The sequence below is a fragment of the Leptopilina boulardi genome, unplaced genomic scaffold, assembly GCF_019393585.1.
Source record: "Leptopilina boulardi isolate dan_hultmark-lab unplaced genomic scaffold, ZJU_Lbou_2.1 LbouV2_30, whole genome shotgun sequence".
Lineage (NCBI taxonomy): Eukaryota > Metazoa > Arthropoda > Insecta > Hymenoptera > Figitidae > Leptopilina > Leptopilina boulardi.
In genome coordinates this window covers 1,187,441-1,211,294 of record NW_026137863.1, presented here as the reverse complement: position 1 = coordinate 1,211,294, position 23,854 = coordinate 1,187,441, and the positions used below count along the sequence as shown (strand labels likewise).

General features: G+C 26.7%; 1 protein-coding gene across 2 annotated transcripts in view; it reads right to left on the bottom strand.

Annotated features, from left to right (window-relative positions):
- The window catches only part of LOC127282459 (thyrotroph embryonic factor), a 123,971-nt gene that overhangs the window by 74,068 nt on the left and 26,049 nt on the right, over positions 1 to 23,854 (bottom strand). The gene's annotated exons all lie outside the window — the stretch shown is intronic.

Here is a 23,854-nt window from a genome sequence, read left to right as displayed (position 1 = left end):
AGAAAAAAAATCGAAAAAAATACACAAATTAAAATAAATTAATTTGCAAGGGAAAAGAAATATTAGATCTATTTCTTTTCTAATTTACACGTATTTCCCTCCAAGTATTCATTAAATATTTGCAATATAGAAAACTTCCTGTAAAGATGGAAATAATTTTAAACATCGATAATCGGTTTGACTATTAATTATTACCCTCTTCTTCACAAAAAAATTAAAAAAAAAAAAATAACTAAAAATATAAAATAAAAAAAGTTGAAAATTTATGCCGAAAAAATTTTTTTTCGAGCAAAAAGACGCAGCATGAGGAAATTGTAAAGTGTTGATGATTTCCGAGAGAGTGCAAGTCACGAATAATACACAGAAACATTCTTCTATATGGGAGGGAGAGAAACATGGCAAAACAAACGCATAATTCAAGTAGACTTTTCCTTCGGGCAGGACGAATATATACGAAGACGACGATGAGGACGACGCACTATCCTCTTATCCCTGTAGCGAACAAGTTTTAACATATATAGCCATGAATCAACACCTCGCCTTTTTCATAAAAGATCGCATTATATGTATGTATATATATATGTACACTCTCGCCATTATCTCTTATAAAGTTTCTAAAACCGCAAGCGACCTTTGCGCATTCAATTAGAGTGAAACTAAGAAATTGATAGCTGTCAAAGTATCCTATCCTCTCACTCTTTCTCTCTGTGAGAAAAGTGTACGAGGAGATTTCAAGTTATATACGCATACATTCAACAAAATCGAATAAAAGTCAATTAAAATTGACGAACTTGGTTAATTTTTTTTTTCAAAGTACAGAAAATTGTAAAAAAAAATGTTAAAATAAGATGCAACGCTTTTATTTTAATTCAGTGTACTGAATTTTATTTAGTATTCAAATAATAGCGTTATATTTTATAGCCTAACATTTTTTTTTTTAAATCGAATTTAAAGATTTCTTGAATTTAGAGTTCAAATACTAAAGTCACGTCTTTTCGTGGCGTGAAAATAGGCAACAGACTAAAGTCACAGCCTTTTAAGACGTAAAAATAGGCAAACGGCTAAAGTTACGTCTTTTCACGGCGTGAAAATAGACATTTGGCTAAAGTTACTCTCTTTTACGGCGTGAAAATAGAAAATCAACTAAATTCATTTCTGTTTACGGCGTGAAAATAGACAATCGACTAAACTCGCGGCTTTTTACGGCGTTAAAATAGGCAAACGGCTGAAGTTACGTCTTTTTACGGCGTGAAAATAGGCAACAGACTAAAGTCACGGCCTTTTAAGACGTAAAAAAAGGCGAAAGGATAAAGTTACGTCTTTTCACGGCGTGAAAATAGACATTTGGCTAAAGTTACTCCCTTTTACGGCGTGAAAATAGAAAATCAACTAAAGTCATTTCTGTTTACGGCGTGAAAATAGACAATCGATTAAACTCGCGGCCTTTTACGGCGTAAAAACAGCCAAACGGCTGAAGTTACGTCTTTTTACGGCGTGAAAATAAGCAACAGACTAAAGTCACGGCCTTTTAAGGCTTAAAAATAAGCAAACGGCTAAAGTTACGTTTTTTCGGGTCGTGAAATTAGACATTTGGCTAAAGTTACGTCCTTTTACGGCGTGAAAATAGAAAATCAACTAAAGTCATTTCTGTTTACGGCGTGAAAATAAGTAACAGACTAAAGTCACGGCCTTTTAAGGCGTAAAAATAGACAAACAGCTAAAGTTACGTTTTTTCGGGTCGTGAAAATAGACATTTGGCTAAAGTTACTCCCTTTTACGGCGTGAAAATAGACAATCGATTAAACTCGCGGCCTTTTACGGCGTAAAAATAGCCAAACAGCTGATGTTACGTCTTTTTACGGCGTGAAAATAGACATTTGGCTAAAGTCACGTCCTTTCACGGCGTGAAAATAAAAAATTGGCTACGACACTTTAGGGCGGAAAAATATATTTCTATCATAATCTCAAAATTTAAAGACACATATCAAGGGACCGTTTTCTTTGATGTTATGTCCAAACATAACTTCAAATTTCCCTAACCAAGAAACAAACATAACCTCAAAAAGATAAAATTTTAATAATTTTAATACTTGCAATTCTTTAAAAAAAATTCAGCATTAAAGTGGAAAATAACAGGGGTTGGCGCGTAAAGCGCGCGGGGGGCCTAGCCCCCCTAGTATATATATATATATATATATATATATATATATATAAACGCCGCGCGAACGTTATACATATATAGAGAGATGAGAACGAGAGAAGACAAAGGCCTCGCATCTCTCTATTTTGCGGAGGCTGCGTGAAGACGATGCAAAGCCTCCCACTTGCGCGAATTATATACGCAATGAGATAGAATATCTTGCGCTATGAAGCAAAACATTTTTCATTTTTTTTTTTTTTTTGAGATCTTATATTATTGCTTAGTACTACAAAGGAGGGGAGGTGATCCCTGATGACCTCTCAAAGGCCCTGCCCACCTGTGCCCACGCGCTCTTTCGGCCCATCCCTATATATCGGTCTGACATCCCTTTGATGATTTTTTTTTCGTGCCCTTTTATAAATAGAAATATTTTTATTAAGGTCGATTTGCAGAGATTCCATATCGTGCACTTGGAACAATTTAATCTCTATCTGATATATATATATCGCTCTTGGGTCTTTGTATTTTAATGTGCGCAGTCGGCTTTTATTCTTTGACATAGTGAATTTGAAATTTCACTTCAGAAAAGAGGGGAAGTGAAAACTTTCTTTTTCAAGTTCTAAATATTTCATGAAATATCAAAAAAAAAATATTTCAGTGTAATATCACAGGATATTCCAGCGAAAAATCAAAAAAATATTCCAATGAAAAATCAAAGAATATTTCAATGGAAAATCATATACTATATTTTGATGGAATATCTCTGGATATTCCAATAAAAAATAAATGTAAAACTTTTGAATTATTGTGAGGAGAAAAAAAAATTTGCATTCTTCCCATAGTGGATGTTTATTTTGTCGAATGTTTTTTTGCATCTGGTTTGCGAAGGGGAAATCGCGTTTTAAATTTAAACAGCCTTTGTCGCTGATTAGCGGCTATCTTATTTATCGATATGCCCTCGTCTATAATCATCGTTAAATCAGTTTCAAACGACAACCTCATTGTTTTGAATGAAAACTAGTCTCAAAGGATTAAAGTATATAGAATAAAATATGGAGTAAATGACGACGATGGTATATACAAGAGAAATGGAGGGAGGTATAGAAAAAAAAAGGAGATTGAAAATAAAATTGCCTTACGGTGATTTATGCCAATCTGAGAAATCTGCTGATTACACGGATAATCGCTCGATTAGTAAAATAGTAATCGGCAATATAGTGTCCGCGGGCTAGATGTAAATCCGTCAAGTTTAAGCCGCAATATAATTTATTTGAATTAAATAAAAAAATATATATATTTATCTTAAAGTTAAATAAATATTTATTTAAATAAAAGAAATAAATATTTTCTTTAAATTTAAAATATATTTTTATTTAACTCCAGAGGCGATTATAATTTTTCTTCGAGTTTATAGTTTATAGTAAATTATTATAAAGAAGAAAATCATTCGGTTGGAAATCGCGGGACAATGAAAATTGACGAGCAAACATATAGTCCCAGTATATAAAAGTAGTATTAAATTAATTACACGTTAAGTACATGCCCGGCATACAGGATGCTGGCTTTATAAACTGAAGATGAAAATAGTTCCTCTTCTCTACAAAGTGTGTCTAGACGTGCAACTTATAATATACAAATATATATTATATTTATATATTAATTTTTTTAAAATTTTATTTAATTTAAATCAAAAAATTATTAAGTGGGAAATATATATACCTATAGATTTAAATAATATAAAGTGAAATGCATGATAAAATACAATTGTGAATTGAAAAGTAAAGAAGTATATATCTATATATAGGATTAATTTATTGAGGGGACATTCACTGAAAGACGAGACGCGGAAATGAAGGTTTCCGATTTGTTAGCTTTAGAGTGCACACACCATAGTCGGATTCGATACTTGTATACTATGAACAAAACTCTCACTTTCGATGTGCCTTCAGGCATCACGAAAACCCTCCCAAATGAAATTACCGTGAAATCGTTGTCTCACAATTTCTTCGCATGATTAATGAATTTTACTTCTTCTCAACGACACGCTGCCAATAAATATTGTATTCGTTCTCAATCGTAAACTCCAAATAAAGTACAATTTAAATAATTAAAAATTAAATAATACATTTAAAAAAAAAAAAAATAACAATATTAACATTGGACCTATTATGACCTACATTGAACCTACTCTAATCTACATTAAACCTAGTTTTGCCCTTTAACTGACCTACATTGAACCTAGTTTTGCCCTTCATCTGACATGCATTGAACCTAGTTTGACCCTCATCCGAACATCATTAAACCTAGCTTGCCTTTAATAAAACTTGCATTAAACCTAACTTTGACCTTAATCAGTTCTACGTTGAACCTAATTTGACCTTAATCAGACCTACATTGGAACCAAGTTTGATCTTCCTTGGCCCTTTAATGAACCTATATTAGGCCTAGATTTACTTTCATTGGACCTCTATGGAACCTACTTTTAGTTTGACCTACATTGAACCTTTTCTGAGTTTTTTTGAACCTAGTTTTGCCCTTCATCTGACCAGTATTGAACAAAGTTTGACCATTATTAGATCTTCATTGAACCTAGCTTGCCCTTAATGAAACCTACGTTGAACCTACTTTGACCTTCCTTAGACCTTCACTTATCCTAGTTTGTCCTTCGTTGGACCTTCATTAGACCTGTATTGAACCTACTTTTAGTTTGTCCTAAATTGGAAACTATTCCGACCTATATTGAACCTACTTTGACCCTCATTAGATCTACATTGAACCTACCTTGCCCTTAATAAAATCTACATTGAACCTACTTTGACCTTAATCGGATCTACATTGAACCTAGTTTGACCTTCCTTAGACCTCCATTTGACCTAGTTTGTCCTTCCTTGGACCTTCATTAGACCTCTATTGAACCTACTTTTAGTTTGTCCTAAATTGGAACCTATTCTGACCTATATTGAACCTAGTTTGACACTCATTAGATCTACATTGAACCTAGCTTGCCCTTAATAAAATCTACATTGAACCTACTTAGACCTTAATCAGATCTACGTTCAACCTAGTTTGACCTTAACCAGACCTAGATTGAACCTAGTTTGACCTTCCTTGGACATTCATTAGACCTTTATTGAACCTACTTTTAGTTTGACCTATATTGAACCTATTGTGACCTGTATTGAACCTAGTTTTGCCCTTCATCTGATCTACATTGAACCTAGCTTGCCCTTAATAAAATCTACTTTGACCTTCATCAGATCTACATTGAACATAGTTTGACCTTAGTCAGACCTACATTGGCCCTAGTTAAACCTTTTTTAAACCTCTCTTGAGCCTATATTAGACCTAGATTGACCTTCATTGGATCTTTATTAAACCTACTTTTAGTGTGACCTACATTGAACCTTATCTGACCTATTTTGAACCTAGTTTTTCCCTTAATCGACCTGCATTGAACCTAGTTTGACCCTCATTAGATCTACATTAAACCTAGTTTGCCCTTAATAAAACCTACGTTGACCTTCTTAGACCTTAATCAGATCTACATTGGTCCTAGATTGACCTTAACCAGACCTAGATTAAACCTAGTTTGACCTTCCTTGGACATTCATTAGACCTTTATTGAACCTACTTTTAGTTTGACCTACATTAAACCTATTCTGACCTTCATTGAACCTAGTTTTGCCCTTCATCTGACCTACATTGAACCATGCCACTATAAAACAAAAAAAAATTGTATAAAAACTCTAATTTAAAAAATAATTCAAGTCACATGATTAGAGTTTGTGAGCGGCCTCGGAAGTTGAAATGACATCTTTTTTTTCAATTGAATTGAGGCTTTCGACGTTCCTTGAAAAGGCGGAGTGAAATCGACAGTGATAACGGAAATGAAAAGACAGACAAATGTGAATGGCTTTGAATAAACGAGAGAGGAAGAGTGCAGAGAGAGAAAGACAAACGCTCTCAAAGAATAACATGAATTGGTTGAAAAAAAATATTAGAAACAATGTAACTAAATACTTGGCGACATGCATCATGTATGTATTGCGCTTAGAAATAAAAAATTGCTACTAGTGTCTTGTCCTGCGAAACGTTACATTATCCTCGTCAGCGAGATGGAACGCTCAAATGTCCTTGAATCAAGTGCACACACACATACACACACACACATCATTAAAATCAACATTTTAAAATTGCTATTTAATCAAGAATATAAAATTACATCAACAGTAAAACTGAAACTATATACAATTTAATTAAATTTGGGTTTTCTGTATAAATTCAGATTTTAAAAACAAAATTACTATTTTTGACTCTGATGAGTAAAATAGAGTTTTAAGTCCTAGGAGCAAAAGTGGCCTTTATCAACCCTAGAGAGTAAAATAAATTTTTTTTTCAAAATCAATTTTCCGTAAAAAAACAGGATAAATAAAACTAACTTTATGTACTTATGTAATAAAAAAAAAATTTAATATAGAAAGAATTTTTTTTAGTTATAAATTTTGTATGGGTTTTTTGCAATAAAACAATAAAATATAGAAAATTTGAGTGGATTTAGGGGGGATGATTGCTTTTTAAAAAATGGAAAAATATTTATTGTCATTGTGCAATGAATTTCTGAAAGCTTATAACGAGACTTTATTGTTTTGTTCGTACGCGAGGGAAAAGAAAAATGAAATATTTTTGTTACCAATTTTTCGAATGCACCGGGCTTTCAAAAACAAGTAAGATTTACGAGTCTTTTACTATATATATATATATTTGTGAATCTGATATTCGCTGGACCGGGACAAAATCTACATAGAACGATACATCTTGAAATAGAAAAAAAAACAACGCGCAAGTGGACACGTTCTCTCCATAAGGGTAAATTGACGAGTAAAAAAAAAAAAAAAAAAAATTTGAATCCGATTAGATACGATTTTCATGTAGTCGTATAGTAGACACTTTGCTTAATGGATTATGTTTATATATCTCGCGTGCGCTCATACACTTTCTTTATTTTGTCAAAACTACTTTTTAAAAAAATTATTTCCAATATACAATGAACTGAAAAAAAAAATATTTGATTCAAATAATCAATTTTGTTATCAAATAAATATATTTACTTGAAACAAATAATTTTTATTTCAAATTAAATTGTATTTAAAACAATAATTTTTGTATTCAAAACAACTATCAGAAACACGTGTAAAAAATTTCCCTATTAGGGCCCTAGTAGGAAATGAAACGCCACACCTGATCAGGGCGACCAAAAAATGTGGATTTCCTAGTCAGGGCCACATCAGGCGTGGTGTTTCATTCCCTAATAGGGCAGCCTAATCCGGCCCCGATCTGGGTCTTGGCAAAATTTCTGCACGGGAAATTGCAAAAAAAAAATTTGCAATTTAATTTCAATTAACAAAAATATAAATAAAAATAAATTTAAAAAAAATAAAAATACATATAAAATACATTTTGAATAAAGTAAATCGAATTTGAATATGACAAGATCGAAAAGGATTTTTAAGGAATGCAATTGAACGCGATTTTACATAACAACGATAGACGGATGGACAGACAGACATACGTAAAGATACCGGAAACAACGCACTTCAATTTCTACACGAGTCTTATTGTTTAGCTCGAGTAGGTGAAGGAGAAAAAGGCATATATATATATGTAACTTGGATTCGCAGTTCGAGGTTGAAGGAAAAGACACATATATACAATATAAGCGGGAGGAACTGAACGAGAAACGAGAATGTATAACTCAACCGTTACGGGGCGGAAAGAGGTTATGAATTATGCATGGGAATCTGTTGCTTCTATCCCGAATAACTGTATATATCGTTGAGGCTCCCGTGTGGCGCATCGAATTTTATTTTTAAGAAAATACCCTTCAAAATAATAATTCAACCCCATCACACGTAAAGTATTTATAAACGTATGAGCGATTTTCTTTTTATTAGATACGAAGAAAAAAAAACTGTAGAAAGAGAGAAAAATTTACTTGGTTTCATAGAATCGATTATTCTTTTACTAATATCAAAATAAATATTTATTTGAACCAAATAAATATTTATTTGAACTAAATGAAGATTTATTTGAACCAAATAAGCATTTATTTGAACCAAATAAGCATTTACTTGAAACAAATAAATTGTATTTAAACTAATAATTTCTGTATTAATAAAGGGTTCTGTGAACTAAAATGAGTTGTTTTAATTCTAGGGAATAAAATGACGCTTTTAATCCTAGGGAGTAAAATTACTTTTTTTACACACTACGGAGTAAAATAGCACTTTTTAAACACTAGGGAATAAGATAGCACTTTTAACCCTAGAGAGTAAAATACTTTTTCCAACCCTCAGGAATGAAATACCCTATCTTAACTCTAGAGAATAAAATAACCTATTTTTAATCCTAGGGAGTAAAATAACACTTTTTAAACACTAGGGAAAAAGATAGCACTTTTAACCCTAGAGAGTAAAATACTTTTCCCAACCCTCGGGAATAGAATACCCTATCTTAACCCTAGAGAGTAAAATAACCTGTTTTTAATCCTAGGGAGTAAAATTACTTTTTTTTACACACTAGGGAGTAAAATAGTACTTTTTAAACACTAGGGAATAAGATAGCACTTTTAACCCTAGAGAATAAAATACTTTTCCCAACCCTCGGGAATAAAATACCCTATCTTAACCCTAGAGAGTAAAATAACCTGTTTTTAGTCCTAGGGAGTAAAATAGCACTTTTTATACACTAGGGAGCAAAATAGCATTTTTTTTCAAATCCCCGAAACTAAGAAAACAATCGAAAAGGTAAAAATACAAACAAAAATGAAAATTTTACTTATTTTTTCTTAGTCAAATAAAGCAATATTATGTTTGCCTTTATTTTTTTTCACAGTTAATTAGAAAGCAAAAGTGAACATTGGAAAAATCATTTGCATGTTGGAAAATTGTGTTTGAAATTATATTGACGAACGTTTAGTTTAGTAAATTGTATGTGTATGTGGCAGTGTTTTTTTTCTTAACACGAAAAGAAACGCAATTCTCTTGTGTTTATCGTGGACAAAAATTGGCTATCAGTCACGACAAGTATATAAGTGTATATCTTTTATGAATTAGAGTGTACTTGCGGTTTAGTATAAACAGTATATACTTTAGAATTCAAAAACCATTTGACGATTGACATCGCGTGACCAATCGCACTCATGGAAAATTATCATCTCTCCAATGCGGAATCATTTTTAGTAATATATAAACTATGTGCTTGAGGGTTGTCAAATTATAAGTGCGCGGGCTTATAATATTATTATAACTTATAGATGAATATATTTTCATGTAAAGCATTAGAAAGTACATTATGTTTTTTTGAAGAAAAAAAATTCATTCTGAAAATCGATCACGAAAGTAAAATGAATTTTTAAAATATTTTCTATATTTTTTTTATATATACTCTTTAAATCGAAATTAGTAGTTTGTTTATGTCAGTTTAAATAAAGTAAAAAAAAGTCCTTAGAAAAAAAAAATATTTTAATAATTTCCCATATCACTTTTAGAATAAGTAGTAAAAGTAAATTTTGGTCAGACAGTACGGTATACCAGTACCATTTAGTACTAGTGGTAAAATTAAATTTTAGTCAGACAAGAAAAATAATTTAAATTCCTGCACTGAAAAAAAAATTATTTGATTCCAAATGATTACTTAACTATTATCAAATAAATATTTACTTGAACCAAATAATTTTTATTTGCTCTCTAAATCTGAATTAGTAAAAATGATTACTAATTTGAATTAGTGACTCACTTTTTGCTTCTGAATTAGTTAAATTTTACTAATTATTAGTAAAAGTTACTAATAATTAGTAAAATTTTACTAATTCAGAAGCAAAAAGTGAGTCATTAATTCAAATTAGTAAACATTTTTACTAATTTAGATTTAGAGAGTGAATTAAATAAATTGTATTTGAACCAATAATTTTTGTATTTGAAACAAATACCATTTCAAATAATAATTATTTGATACAAATAAATATTTATTTGATAATAATCAAGTAACCGATTATTTGAATCAAATAAATTTTTTTTCAGTATATAAGTAGTAAAAGTCAATTTCAGTAAGACGAGAAAATTCAATCAATCCCATTGAATTCTTCCTAAAGTACTTAAAAAAAAATTTGTTATGTTACATTTAACATCAAATTATTAATGTTAAAAAATTTTTTAAAGTAAATTAAAAAAAAAATTCGTTTTTTTTTCTTGAAAAAAATACCTGAACCATCGTAAGAGTAGGTGCAACGACGCATTGTAGTTTGCGCACCTAAGGGGTGGTTCTGTGTCTGTTGATGTAGGGGTGGTGCTTGGCTTGTCTGCAATTGGAGCAAATGTTGTTGAGAGGCCGGTAAATGTGCAGTATTCCCAGCCTGTGGCATTAGTTGCTGATGATATTGTGTGCTTTGCAATTGTTCCTGGTGGGGATGATGTTGATGATGGGGATACGAATTACCCCATACATAATGCTGCTGCCAAGAGGCGCCAGCGTCTGCTTTAATAAAGTAATACAGAAAATTGTCTTTTTAAAAATTTATTTTTTTACTAAAAAAAAAAGTAAAATAATTATTTTATTTTTTTACTAAAAAAAAAAAGTGAAATAATTATTTTATTTTTTTATAACTAGATAAAAAAATAAAATATTTTTATTTTTTTATTACTAGATAAATAAAATAATTAGGAAACAAAATTTAAACTAATCCTTTAAAATAAAATTAATGCAAAAAAGAAAATAAATAGAGTAACTGACTTTCAGTAAATTTTACTTACACAATTACAAAATAATAACAATTAATTATTAATAACAATTACAAAAACAAATAATTTAATTTGTTATTAAAATTTCAAATAGAAATTTAGTTTTATAACAAAGATATAGTTTAAAAAAAATTTAATTTAAAATTCAGTTAAACTTTAAGTTGTATATAAAAAAATAAATTTAATTTAGTGTTAACAATTTTTCTAAATTTCAACACTAATTTTCTTAATTCAAGTAAAAATTATCTTAAATTCAAAAAGTGTTAATTTAACAAAATTAATGAAATAAATTGCAATAAATTTAATACGTCAATTTCCTCATAAATGTACTAAATAAAAATTTGTTTTCTCTAATTTTTTTAATTTTTATTTTTTTAATTTTTATTTTTTTAATTTTCATTTTTTTTTAAATCTGAAAGTCAGTTAATAATTTAAATTTTAGACAAATTTTCTGTATTACTGTGAATCATTTCCTCGTTTTCTTCGGTATCCATTCAATTATAGATGAAAACTGTATATCCACAAACTTTACTTTATAACACAATTATTAATCTCTCTCACGTTTTCGTATAGAAAAATTTGAATACAATTCACGATTTTTAACACTGTTGTTATATTTCTTCGGACCCTTATTTTGTAGCTCCCCTATATAGTTCTTTACACGAATTTTTTTTAAGTACTACAAAACTCCACCAATTAACGATGAATATAAAGACGACAAAACACCTGTTCCTCTTTTTTTTATGCTCGTTTTTGCTATGATTAACGTAAATTGATTAGAATTTCATAAATTTCTTTTTTAAAAAAAAATTATTAATTATTTTTTTTACAAAACTCGATTCCAATGAATAAATAATTGTATATCAAATATATAAATTTTATAATTTGTAATATTAAAATATATATAATAAAAAAAAATATATATATATATGTATATTATAAAATAATTTATATAAATATATGTATGTACATATAGTAAAACAATATAATACAATAAAATATAATATAATATAAAGATATAATAGTATAGTAAGTAATAGAAAAAAATTTAAATACGAAATTTTATAACTTTTTATAAATTTAATTTAAAAAATACTGATAAATAAATATAAAACATATATGGGTGGTTGGCAGATTAATTTTTTTATGCTTTTTTATTATTATAGGGATAATTTTAAATTTTTCTTATTAAATTTTTTGAATTTGTGCGTGAAAATAAATGTTGTTGCTTCGCCCCCTTTTTTTTTTAATTTTTATGATTTGTAAAAAATTCGCTACTTTTTTTAAAATTTTATTCTTTAGTGTTTTTTGATTCATATAAGGAATATTGTCAAATTATTATAATTATCATTTTTTTTAAACCTATAGTGATGCAAAACGATAAAATATTGATATAATTGTCCAACAGAGAAATAATTTTGAATTTTTAAATTTAAGGAAAAATTTAATTTTAATTTAACATTCAACAAGTATTAAATTTAATAAAAACAATTTTTAAAAAAAGTTAATTTAATTTTAAACTAAATTTTTGTACAAAAAAAATAATTTTCTTAATTTAAATACTTTCATAATCAAAAGTATAAAATTCATTTAGAAAAATAAAATTATTATTATTATTATTATCATTATTATTATTATTATTAATTTGATTATCTGTATATCAATTTGATTTAATCAAAATTTTGTTATTTTGTAGAAATTTTTTTAAAAGTAGAAGAATTTTATTTTCTTCTAAAGTGTATGAAATGTAAAAAAATCTTGTCAAATTTTTGTGTTTATTAACTTTTTCTCTTTTCTTTTGTACTTTACCTATGAGATTATTAAAGATGAACAATGTTCCATGCTTAGCAACATTTTATGTTCTTATGCACCATTACAAAAAAAAATTAACAAATAATAAAAGTATAATTTGAATAAATTAAAAGTAATCCAGTTCAATATTAATCTAACAATCACCCGTGAATTAAATAAAAAAATTTTCATCTGGCCTGAATATTTTTATATATATCCTTGTCGATTCCACTCGAATCATTAATGCGTGATCCAGATGCGTATAAAGTTTGATGAAGGAACAAAATATAAATGTTGCGAGCCATTCTGAGCCAATAAATAAATCCTTTGCGGGCGCTTGAAAGCAACTAAAATCTTTTACGAAAAGAAAAATTTTTCTTTTTAGTATTGTTTTTTTACGTTATTATAATAATATAATATAAAAATTTTTTAAATTAATATCAAAATTTATGACACACAAGACATAAATTATTATATTTTTTTAAATAAAACGAATAATTTTTAAAAATTTCCGAATGACAATAAAATTCAAAAACATGCTAACATACAATAAAATTTACATATTACATAGAAATTTTATTAAATTCGAACTTGAAATATTCCATTTGACATGAGAAAACATTAAAGCTTAAATTTTTTAAATTAAAAAAATAGTTATACACCCATGAGAAAAGATTTTTCTTTGATTTAAAGAAACCAGTTTCTTGTTTTCTTTCATTCAAAATAAAATTTTTCTTTGAAACAAAAAAAGTTTCTTTCGTTCAAAGAAAATTTCTTTGATTCAAACAAATTTTCTTTGAATGAAAGAAATTTTTGCATTAAATCGAAGAAATTCTAACATTGATATATAGGGTCAAAGAAACATTTATTTGAATTAAATAACAAATTTCTTTGAAACGAAGATAATTTTTTTTTTGAATCAAAGATAATTTGTTTGAAACAAACGAAGCTGAAGTACGCAACGTTTATATAAACGATTTTTAAAGAAATAATTTTTTAAAATGAAAAATTCTATAATTTTTTGCCTAAAAAATATTTTTTTTATAATTTGTTGATTAATGAAAACTACAAGAAATATTTTTTAGGCAAAAAATTATAGAATTTTTCATTGTAAAAAATTATTTCTTTAAAAATCGTTTATATAAACGTTGCATACTTCAGCTTCGTTTGAAACAAATAAATTTTCTTTGAATCAAAGAAATCTTTTTTCTCGGTGTACTGCTAAGATTTACGAAAAAAAAAAATTTTTTTTTAAATAAAATTTAATAAATATCACAATAAAAAATTTAATTAATTTTACTATTTCTATTTGTTTGTATTCAGCAAATTTTAATTTGAAGTTTTTTTTTTAGACGATAATAGAAGAAAGAAATTAAGAGTACGGAAACAAAAGTTCCAAAATTAAAGTACCAAACTGAAAGTTCCAAATTTTTTCTTTTTCAATGAACGTTTTTCTAAAAATTTATTTTCTCAATAGTTTTTGTTCCGATTTCTTTGAAATTTATAATAATAATAATAATAATAATAATAATAAATATAATAAAAAATAATAATAACTGATAATAATAAAAATAAATAATAATACGAATATTAGAAATATAATAATTAATTAATATTCTAAATCCATAGTGATGCAAAATGATAAAATATTGATATAATATTCAACTAATGTTCTAACTTCATTTTAATATGTTCTTGAAAGTGTTTCCAAAATTTAAGTCCAAATTAAATAATTTTACATTATTGTTTCAAAATTTTTCTTTAAAAAAATAAAATTGAAAAATAATTTCAGTTTCTTTTTTTTAAATTTTAAGCTTACATTTTTAATTTTAAACACTCATTAATTAAAAAAAAAATTTGTAATTATATTATTATTGCTATGATTATTATTTTGAAATTGTCTTTCATTTTGTAAATTTGAAAAAATAAATTTTCGACTTTCCATTACATTTAGAACTTGTTACCTTTTTAAAAACTTTTTATAGTCATGGAACTTTTGTACCCCAAATAAATTGCGATTTGAAAAAGGATTAGTATAATATGAAATAGGGTTGTGCGAAGTATTTCAAAAAAAAAAAAAAAAAAGATTGAAAAAAAAAATTCAAACAACAAATAATGACAACAATGAAAGAAATAATCAAATATAAAAAAGTAAAACAATACGTCCCAGCGCTTTATAATTATAAAAGCGTCGTTCTAAAGTGCATTTCTACCATCAACCTGTATAAGTTTTTTTTCTTTCTTTTTTTTCAAAATTGATATTATTATTATTATTATTATTTTGTCAAAGGAAAAATAATTAAATACTATTTAATTTAATATACTATAATAAATATTATGTGAAATAATTGTTTGTCAACAGATGTCTCATTCGTGTTGTCTGTATATATATATATAAAAATATATGATGTTATTAATCAATGAAAAAAAAATTTTCTCTCTCTTTCTCTCTCTTCAGATTAATAATAATTTGTTGATGATGAAGATTTTTTTGATGATTTCCGTAATAATTATATGGAATAATGAAATTCGCGATAAACTATGACAAAAAAAAAAAATTTGTATATTGATGCGATTTGTTATTATTTATTTATTTTTTTTTTAGTTTTTTTTTTTCAAAGATGAATTCACTAAATGTGAAAAGCAATCTCGACCGCAGGCAATGACAATCTCGCGAAGACTGAGCTACTGGACTGATTTTCCAGAGAGGGTTGCAAACTCTCTTCAGGATGAGGTAAAGCGAAGAGAGTGAGGGGTTGTCGTCAGTCGGTCCACGTGCACCTGTAAGCACGTTCCTAGGTCACGTGTTTTCAACTATATAAAATACAACGAAACAGAAGTTCGTCCAGCCACCCATTCACTATATATATATATATATATATATAAATATACAGGCATACAACTATATTTATACAATGAATAAAAAAATTTATTTGAATCAAACAATCAGTTACTTGACTATTTTTTATTATTATTATCAACTTATCGATCATTTCACACTCAGAGAAATGTTTTTATTTGAACGAAATATAATATATTTGAGTTAAATAAACATATAATTGTCTCGCAGCCTATTTATTTGGCGTAAATAAATTTTTTTTTAAATCAAATAAAAATTTATTTGGCTCAAACAAATATATCATTTTTTTAGGTGCGCATATAAATCATTAATTTTGATTTTCTGTTTAACATAAAATTATTTAGCCAAATTAATTTAAACTGCAAAATTAGTTGAAATAAAAATTGTCTATGATAACGAATTTTTATTTTATCAGGATTTTTATTTTAACTGAATTTTTTTTATGGTAAATGATTTATACTCTCAGAGAAATTATATATTTGTCTCAGAGCCTACTAACTCATTTATTTGTTGCAAATATATTTTATTTCATTTAAATAAAAAATTTATTTGAACCAAAGAAAAATTTATTTATGACAAATAAAATTTTTAATTATGACAAATAAATAAGTTAGTAGGCTCTGAGACAAATATACGTTTATTTAACTTAAATATATTTTATTTGGTTCAAATAAATCATTTTTCTGGATGTATTCGAAGTAAAATTATTTATTTGCAAAATTAATACAATGAATAAAAAAATTTATTTGAATCAAACAATCGGTTACTTGACTATTTTTTATTATTATTATCCCCTTATCGATCATTTCACACTCAGAGAAATGTTTTATTTGAACGAAATATAAAATATTTGAGTTAAATAAACATATACTTGTCTCGCAGTCTATTTATTTGGCGTAAATAAAATTTTTTTTAAATCAAATAAAAATTTTTTTGGCTCAAACAAATATATCATTTTTTTAGGTGCAGGAGGCGCATATAAATCATTAATTTTGATTTTCTGTTTAACATAAAATTATTTAGCCAAATTAATTTAAACTGAAAATTAGTTCAAATAAAAATTGTCTATGATAACGAATTTTTATTTTAACTGAATTTTTTTATGGTAAATGATTTATATTCGAAAATTATTTATTTGCAAAATTAATACCAATTATGTAGTAAAAAAATATCTTATATACATTTAATTACAATGTTGAAAATTGCATTCAATTAACGTACACTTTGATAAAGTAATAAAATAAATGTCCCTCAAAACTTTTCAATAATAAAAAAAAAAAAAAAATTTTTTTTTTCTTATGAAAGTAAAAGACCATGGAATTTTTCAATGAAATGAGTTTATAAGGAAGTACATTTAAGAAACCTTGCATAAAAATTACTAATTTTTACCTTATTTTATAGATTGAAAATTATATTTTAATATAAAACCAAAAAAAAATTCTCTAATGAAACTAGTAAAATTAATTAACAAATCAATAAAAATTTACACTACAAAAAAAAAGAAATTATTTAACAATTTTTTTTTACACCTGCATTGAAAAAATTTTAATACAACTTCATTCACTTGTACCTTAATATAGCCAATTCCAAGAATGTACATGAAAATTAAAGAGCAAAGTGTTTTGAAATTCAGTCACATGTTCCTTAAATTTCATGACGTCAATCTTTTGAAATTTGCAAAAATTTTCGATTACTTTCCATTTTCATCGTCACGTTGTTTAAAATACGTTTTAAAACGCAATTTCAATTTTCAATATATTATTTTATCTGTTTAAAAAAATTTATCAGATATTCGAATTATTTAACACATTTAAGATATTTTTTATTTAACCACATAATTATTATTATTATTATTATTATTATTATTAGTATTATTATTATTTAGTCATATAATTATTATCATTTAAAAAAATACTCATTTACGGGAAATTTAACCTTAAAATGTAATTTAAATTTTGCGCCTGAATTTCTCTGTTTTACCGACCCATGATTAATGAAATGATAGATTGGAAACTCTCTATGTAAATATTAATATCAGACAAATCGGAATTCGAATAAAGGAAGAATTTACTTTTTTTTTTAGGAAAATTTTTATTAAGAATAATTTAGAAAATTTGATATATTTAGCCAATTTAATGCAGCCCACTTTAGTAAATTTAATCATTTGGTAGAAATTCCCAGTTTCCCATCTATAATTGTATTGGTGAGTCGATAAAGCAGAGAGTGAATTTAAAGCGCGAAATTCAATTTTTAAAAATTCAGCTAAATATTTAAAAAAATTCTGCTAAATGGCATTTGTGCTAAATAAAAATTACGGCTTTTTTGAAAAAAAAGAAAAATTGTCAAATAAAAAATGCCAGCAAAACAAAATTTCAAATATAAATTTACTTGCGAATAAAAATTCGCAAATAATTCATAATTTTCGATATAAATATAATTTAGCAAATTATTGCAATGAAATAATAATAATAAAAAAAAAAAATAAACACTCGAAACATACACCACCGTTAGTTTATCATTTCTCAACTCTACATATACTTTAAATCTCTCTCTAGACGCAACCAATCATAAAGTCAAATAGTGATTCTTTTTCTGAAAGAAACTTCGAGCTAGATATCGGAATTCTCATAGGCTATTAGCTATATCGGAATGAAAGCAAGGTGTTTTACGAGACAAGCGACGAGTACATTGAACTTTGCTGACCTGACCTGCGACAACTGAACGTGCTCAACGATAAACTGCCGTATATCAAAGTAATCTTATGCGCAAATCATTGTAATATGTATCGTATATATATACTCAATAAGAAGAGCCTTAGTATCGTACATTAAGCGATAATTTCAGGTCGTGGGGAAGCTGTTCAAAAGAATTTGCAAAAAAAAAAAATCCCTAACCTATTAAATTTTTTTTTGTTTTAGGGAATCTTTTATTCCCTGGATTATAAAACTATTATTAAAAAATTAAAAAAAATTTTAATTTTGTTATCATAAATAGAAAAAAGTAATAGTAAAAGAAAAAAAAAAGTTGTGTAAGTCAACGTGGTTGTGTGGTCAGAGTACATGGCTCGTATCCAAAGGGTCCCGGGTTCGATTCCCCATGCGTTCGAGATTTTTCAAAATTATTCTCCAGTGTTTTATTTACTGCATGTGTAATAATCTTAAATAGAGTACAATTTAAAAATAAAAATTTCGAAAAAGAACTGGCCAATATTAATATTGCCGTTGCTAAGGAAAAAAATCCGTAGCAACTGTTGCTAAGGAAAAAAAAACAGTAATGGAAACGGTTGATGTGGAAACGCAAACGGTTCCCATGGTAACGGTTATACTTAGGAAACAGTTGCTATGGAAATAGTTCCTAAGGAAATGGTTGTTGCTATGGAAACGGTTCCTAAGGAAATGGTTGCTATGGAAACGGTTCCTAAGGAAATGGTTGCTATGGAAACTGTTCCTAAGGAAACGGTTGTTCCTAAAGTAACGGTTGCTATGGAAACGGTTCCTAAAGAGACGGTTTCTAAGAAAACGGTTGCTATGGAAACAGTTCCTAAGTAAACGGTTCCTAAAGAGACGGTTCCTAAGGAAACGGTTGTTCCTATGGTATCGGTTGCTATAGAAACGGTTCCTAAGGAAATGGTTGCTATGGAAACTGTTCCTAAGGAAACGGTTGTTCCTATGCTAAAGATTCCTAACGAAATAGTTGCTATGGAAACAGTTCCTAAGGAAACGGTTGCTAAGGAAACAGTTACTAAGTAAACGGTTGCTATGGAAACGGTTCCTAAAGAGACGGTTCCTAAGGAAACGGTTGTTCCTATGGTATCGGTTGCTATGGAAACAGTTCCTAAGGAAACGGTTGCTATGGAAACAGTTCTTATAATAACGGTTGCTATGGTAATTGTTACCATGACAACCGTACGACTGTAGTAAAGTATAAACAGTAGATTTTTGAAAAATCGTAGCTATTGTACTATATTTACCAAGACAAAAAACGAATGAGGGAGAAAGAGAGAAAAAAGGAGAGAGAGAGAGAGAGAGAGAGAGAGAGAGCGATGAATATATTTTGCAGCTTCAACATCAAAATTTTTTTTTCATGTCTCTTTGCGAGATCTAAACGAGGAAAATGTAAAAGACAATTTGCACGAATGGCCTTAAGGCCCGGGTTTCCCACTTGAAGAGCGAAGGCGGGATACATACTTTTTTTTTTCTCTCTTTTATAAACTATAGTGTATACATATTTAACATCAGCAAGCTCACGCAGCCTTGGCACTGAAAAGGTAATTAATGACCGGCTTTGAGTACATAAGATGTCAGCGGAAAATTATAAATCAAATTGTGGAATTTCTAACCTTTGTCGCAGACGACTTTTTTTTTTAAAAAATCAACAAGAAAACAAATTAGTTTTTTTTTTTTAAATCTATTTTCTTGGTCATTATTTTTTTTTTTTGCTGCTAAAAAAAGAAAATTTTATTTTAACCCCTTGACTTCCGATACATATATATGCACTCAGGAGAAAAATAGATGTATAAATAAGGTTAAAAATTTTAATTTTTTGTTTATTATAATGATTATTTAGTCAAGTTATAATTTATTAAAATCATCGACTTTTATTGAAAATGTGTTAATGTTGCAAATAATAATCGAAAAAAAAAAAAATGATTAATCTATGGAGATTTTTGTTCTATACTTATATATGAGATTATCAAGTGTTTTAAAATAAATTATGTTAGGATCAGCGATAAAAAGATGTTGACTACAATAGTAATCAAACCAATCAAATCCATTGAAGGTCATCACTATTACTTCGTTTACACTTTGATAACAAATGACTGCTGTTATTTCCATTTTCACTGATTTTTCTAATTGATAGAATGACAATTAAGTGTTAAATTACATATATAAGAATATTCATTATTTTTATTTTGTATCTGTAAAAATGTTCCTTAACGATTTTTAGATAGAAATATTATTTTTTTTTGTTTTTTAAAAAAAGGGATTTTAAATTGAAAATAGTGACATTTTCCCCCAAAGTGCATGTATATAAAAGAGAAGAGAAAATGAAAATAAAGAAAAGCATTTTAAGGGCTGAGAGAGATTTGTGTGAGAGTTGATGCGTGGAACGTGAGTGAGTTGTTGTCGGGGTTATTTCTCCGCGAACAATTTATATTTTAATCGGACAAGCCTCGGCGGTTTAGAGGCTTATCTGTTGGATGACAGGCGATGGGCGCTTGTTCTATCTGCGCTCTTCTCTCTCTCTCTCGCGGGAAAAAAAAAAAAATAAAAACAAATACAGAATCGAACACGGATCCTGCACGAGACTTTAATTTTTATTCATTGATGAAAAAAAAAGAGAAAATTTCACTTTTATATACCAATAATATTAAAATTAATTCATCCAAAAAAAGATAATTTCTTTCTCGATAGAATTTATAGAACTTATATAGAGGAGAGTTAAACAAAAAGCCATATGTTTCATAATAAGAACAGACTTTCTTGCATTTGACATAATAACATAATTTCTTAATAAAATAATATAATTGGGAATGAGGGGAATATAAATGAAAATTGAATATATAATGAAAATTGATGAACCATATTGTAATGATTACAACATAAATTCTGTATTTAAGTTGTTGATGAAAATTCGCAATTGTGATACGCCTGGCGACACCTTTTGAGGCCAATTAGTGCGTATATTTAGTCATCATTAACACAATGCTTTATGTTCGTACCAGTTACCCTCTGTGTTTGTTCCCCACCCTATTTTTTTTTTTTTTTTTTTTTTGAAATATATATTCAGGTTGGTCACGCGGCACTCCACGCGATCAAATTCTCCTCCCGATGGTTTTCTACCCCGATTCGCAGAAACACGTGAACATGAGTTCAATTTTATATATATATATATATATATATATATATATATATATATATATATATATATATATATATATATATATATATATATATATATATATATATATTCCTATAAAGCACAAAAGACCGTAGGGAATTTCGTTCCGAACAAATTCTATATTAACTTCATCTTTAAAAAGTCAAATAATAATTATTGGAAATTTTTTTTATATCGAAATCAATAACTTTGAAATTTTAATTATTTATTAATTATTTAATAATTTATTCCTTTCTCTTACAATGAAAAAAAAAATTTATTTGATTCAAATAATCGGTTACTTTATATTATCAAATAAATATTTACTTGATTCAAGTAATCGGTTACTTTATTATCAAATAAATATTTACTTGATTCAAATAATCGGTTACTTGATTATTATCGAATAAATATTTACTTGATTCAAATAATCGGTTACTTGATTATTATCAAATAAATATTTACTTGATTCAAATAATCGGTTACTTGATTATTATCAAATAAATATTTACTTGAACCAAATATAATTTTCATTTAAGTCAATTAAATGGTATTTGTTTTAAATACAAAAAATATTGGTTAAAAAAAAATTATTTGGTTCAAGTAAATATTTATTTCAAAATAGTCAAGTATTTTTGCTAGCAAAAAGTCAGTCAAAATTTTATTTTAAAAATTAGTTATTTTTATTTTTAACTAATTAAAAATTATTTTGAAAAAATCACATATTTATAAATATAAAATTTATATATTATGATAATAACAAGACGCCAAAACGCTTGACAGTAAATGCAATCCGTTTACATTTATCCAAATGATCCAATAAATATGTGCATATATATATATTAATTCCTCCCACGAGATTTCTTCCACTTTATGAAAAAAAATCGTATTTTTAATAAAAACAAATAAAAAATCAACTGATTAAATTTTTTTTCTCTCAAAATCTAAATTAGTTAAAATTCACTATAATTTTTAGTAAAATCTTGACTAATTTTTCGCTTCTTCAATTAGTAAAAAAAAAATAGTATTTAACTATCAGTTCAAAAAAAATAGACTTTGACCAACTGAATACAGAAATTTTATTTTATTATTATTATTATTATTATTATTTTGTTATTATATTTGAAATAATTAAAAAAATATATTTAATAAAAAAGAATTGAATCTAAAAGTGGCGGATCTCTCCGATCTATAATAGAAGAGGGAAAAATATGTCCAAGAAACACAATTATTGCAAAAAAAAAAAAAAAAAAAAAAAGACAATAGCATTCTCCGGATGTCGCGTCGGAACAGTGTGAACCGGCAGAATAGTTGTTATGTAAGAGTAAAACCCAACTCATTCAATAATTTTTCATGAATGCTATACAGTATAACACGTCAGTCAATCTAATGATTCTCGTTCTATGTGAATCTAGAATTAAATTCATGACAATATTGTTTTAAAAAAAAAATGTTATAAGCAAAAATATTTTAAATCAAACAAAAGAAAAATACGAAAAAGAAAAAATTTATTATTTAAATTTTGAATTTAATCAATAAAAAAAAGTAAAATAAATAATAAATAAATAAAAAAAACAAATAATAATAAATAAATAATAATATTCAAATCCAATATTCGTAAATAATAATAAAAATAAATTTCACTAATTATTATATAAGAAATTATATTTCAATATAAAACAATAGAATTTTGTGAAATTATATAATAATTATTAAAATTAATCGAAGCGAATTAAGTTTATTTAATGTATTTAATATAATCGAAATCAATTATTAACAGCAATATGAGTTTCGTTTATATAAAATATAATTAATTTATAATAAGATAGAATTATACTTCACTGATTTTTATCGAATATATAAACAAAATTTGAAAAGATATATCAATTGCTTCGAAAATCATTTGCAGACTTCAATCTAAAATGTTTCGAATAATGGAAAATTGAAACAAAAGCTTATTTACATAAGAAACGAAAATACTATACGTAAGAGCTTTTATACAACAAAATTTTTCTATATTTTGATTTAATTAAATAATAATTTATAATAATATAAATAACAAAAAAATTTTTAATCAATAATATTACACTTAAATAAAATAAAATTTCAATTAAACCATTGTTAATTTATTTTTAATATATTGTTGCGAAAAAAAATTTTTGAATCAAGTATACATAAGACTTTTTTTTCAAAATAAACCCGACACAAGAACTCTCTAAATCTGAATTAGTAAAAATGTTTACTAATTTGAATTAGTGACTCACTTTTTGCTTCTGAATTAGTAAAATTTTACTAATTATTAGTAACTATTACTATTATTAGTAAAAAAAAACTAGTAGTAAAATTAGTAAAAAAAAAAAATTAGTAAAATTTTACTAATTATTAGTA